This window comes from Vombatus ursinus, unplaced genomic scaffold, assembly GCF_900497805.2.
Source record: "Vombatus ursinus unplaced genomic scaffold, bare-nosed wombat genome assembly UNPS02010394.1, whole genome shotgun sequence".
In the NCBI taxonomy this organism is placed as follows: domain Eukaryota; kingdom Metazoa; phylum Chordata; class Mammalia; order Diprotodontia; family Vombatidae; genus Vombatus; species Vombatus ursinus.
In genome coordinates this window covers 6,427,905-6,430,682 of record NW_020950172.1, presented here as the reverse complement: position 1 = coordinate 6,430,682, position 2,778 = coordinate 6,427,905, and the positions used below count along the sequence as shown (strand labels likewise).

The window sequence follows — 2,778 nt, the reverse complement described above, 5'->3', positions numbered from 1 at the left end:
CCCCCAACCCCTTGCCTCAGTCCCCATCCCCCTCTCCGAGCCCCCAGCCCCTTGCCTGAGTCCCCTTTCCCCTCCCATCCCTTCAGGGCTTGGCTTACACGAGCTGTCTCCTGCCTCCCAGAAGCCCTCCTGCCTCTCTCTCTCTGGGGCTCAGGCTGTTGATGCCTCTTGGGAGAGGGCGGCACCTGGGGCGGGGCAGGGTGGCCCCACGTGGCTTGGATGGAACTTGCTACCCCACAGGGCCTGAGCGAGGTGAGCTTGCGCTGGGCCCACACACAGACACAGGTTCTTTCTTCCTCTTCCCCATCAGACCTCTGAGTGAGCCTTAGCCTCCCCATTACGGCAATGACCTTCCCTCCGAAACGAGGGGTTACAGGGTGTAGGCAGTCTTATTCCCACCTCACAGAGGAAGAAACTGAGGCTCAGAGAGGGGTCTGCCTAGGGTCACCAGGGAGCCAGCCTCCAAGTCAGCACTTGGGGATCAATCCCCCTGCTACAGAGCCCAGGCCGGGCCCATCTTGAAATGGACTGAACAAACTTTTTGTTAATGCCTTCTTCACCCAGCCCCCTAAATAGCCAAATAGATCCACCCTACACACGTCTAGGCCTTGGCCTTGAACAAGGCACAAGTGAAGGCCGGAAAACAACGGCAAACCAGTAGAGAAGCCGCCTCCCAGCCACACCTGCCCCCTCCTCACTCCCCCCCAGACTTCCTGCTTCAGCAGCGTCCCACCCCCGCGGCACCAGGCCTGCTCCCAAGAAGCCTGCCCTGATGCCCATCACCTTCTCCGGGTCCACAGAGCCCCCAAGTCCAGTCTGTTCCATTACATCACAATGATCCCATGGTACCTCGGGCTGGACTTCTGTCTCTACTCTAGACTGGGAGCTCCTTGAGGGCAGGGCTTGGGGCTGTGAAGACTCCTGGGGTTTGCCTGGCCGTGACTCTGTGGGACAGCCTCGCCGCCAGCCTTTGGCCACGGTGACCTCCCTCCAGAGAGATCTTTCTGAGACCTTCGGCCAGTCTCTGGCTTTCCTTATATCCTCTGTGTGCGCTATGAGGTCCCTCCCGGCTTCCCAGGAAGTCTGTGGGATCCTCTTTCCATAGGGAGGTGAGGGTTGGGCTGGGATTGGGGAGGAAGGACAGACTCTGGCACTTGTCGAGAACAAAGGAAACCATTGACCAACCCAAGGGGCGTGCTGACCAGCTGTGTCTTCAATCTATCCCGACATCTCCGCTCAGCTCGAGGGGACCCAGCCCTCAGTCAACACAAGGATCTCCTGCAATCAAGCAGAACCAGGGCTGGGTGCTGCCCTGACCGAGGGGGGCACTGGGATGGGGAGGCTGTGCCCTGAGGGAGCCCCTACCCCGAGTTGGGCAGTGCTGGGGCAACCCCTGGCCTGAAAGGACAGTCTTAGGGGAGGTTCCAGCCTGGCGAAGATGCTCGAGGGGCTCCTCTTTCCAAGGGAGATGAGTAGGTTCGGGAGCCCCGGGGTTCTGACACAGACGGCTCTCAGGACATGCTTGACCAGTCCTACGGGGACATCTAACGTAGACAGAATGCTTGGGGACCTCCAGATGGCCCAGCAGTGGCTCTGGCCAGATCAGCGCTCGGTACAGGGCAGTGGGAGGGATGGTGGCAGGCCAGGTGTTACATTGGGGGGGTCTTTTTCTGGGACCGCAAAGCCCCCGAATCCCCAGTAATGCTGCCTTCTCCTGCATCTCTAGCTGCTAAGCTCGGGGTTGGTCTTCTGGACATGGCACCCTCCCTCTGATCCAAAGCATCCGTCTTCCCTGACGAGTCCTCATCTGCAAATGCCCCTGGGATGCAGCAGCAGCCCAGATGCCACAGCTGAGGAAAGACGAGGGCCAGAGGAGGCTGGGGGTGGCGAAGGGCCTGCGGACCAGGCCATAGGAGGAAACGAGACCCTCGGCGTCCAGCCTGGGCCATCTGGCACTGGGCTCTCATAGAGGATTCCCGGGCAGGTCAGGGCCACCGAGGCTCCCTCCCGACATGGGTGGTCAGCCCAGGCTTACCCCTGCACTCCACAAACGCCCGGTAAATCAATACGAATTCATGAATACCGACCATGTGTGCCAAGTACTGTGCTGAGTGCACACACACAAAGGGAAACAGTCCCTGCTGTGCAGCTCCCAGCAAAGGGCCCCCCTGGGACTTTGGGCTAGGAGAGCTCTACCGCCTCCATCAAACCCCTCCATCCTTCTGAGCCCCAGACTGCTCACCTGCAAAATGGAAGCGCTGGCCAATTGGGAGATTCTAAGAATAACTCACCACAGTTTTAATATTTAAAACGACAGTAAAAGAGAAACATTCTCTGGCCGTTCTAGAGGAGGAAGACAGACAGACACACCTCTCTCTCTCTCTTCCCTTTTACTCCCCACTTTGCTCACAGCTACACGGGCTGTGGGATGAGGACTCACCCAGAATTCCTCAGGGACAAGAGCTCACGGGATTTTGAAGCAGTAGCAGTTTTAGGGACAAGAATGAGGGCTTGGGACTGATGCTTCCGAAGAGTAGGGCTGCGTTAAAGATGGTGGAGGGAAGCTACAACTACTCACATCCTGTTTTCTTTGCAAAGCAGAAATGACCTTTAGCTTGGGAAGGAAAGGACAGAAATGGTAAATGAGGAAGAGGGCCCAGGGAAAGCCAGCTACCCTTCCCGAGCGCCCGTCATCAGGTCACTGATAAGCTTGGATCTGATCTATCGACATGGAGAGGGAGAGAGAGGGGGAGAGAGAGGGAGAGAGAGAGAGAGAGA

The 2,778-nt window shown here is 58.1% G+C and overlaps 2 protein-coding genes across 4 annotated transcripts in view; both read right to left on the bottom strand.

Moving 5' to 3' along the window:
- Positions 1-2,680, bottom strand: part of LOC114037379 (angiopoietin-related protein 5-like) — a 17,727-nt gene extending 15,047 nt beyond the window's left edge. Inside the window, exon 1 of one of the 3 annotated variants that reach the window (XM_027854215.1) lies at positions 2,441-2,680. The gene's annotated coding sequence lies outside the window, so the exon portion shown is untranslated. Of the gene's footprint in view, positions 1-98; positions 195-783; positions 803-2,440 lie in introns of those variants that run through there. The other 2 variants (XM_027854214.1, XM_027854216.1) reach the window with 2 other exon arrangements.
- The window catches only part of TRABD (TraB domain containing), a 34,167-nt gene continuing 31,717 nt past the window's right edge, over positions 329-2,778 (bottom strand). Inside the window, exons 13-14 of the transcript XR_003568436.1 lie at positions 850-1,278; positions 329-399 (exon numbers count right to left, since the gene is read on the bottom strand). The gene's annotated coding sequence lies outside the window, so the exon portion shown is untranslated. The remainder of the gene's footprint in view (positions 400-849; positions 1,279-2,778) is intronic.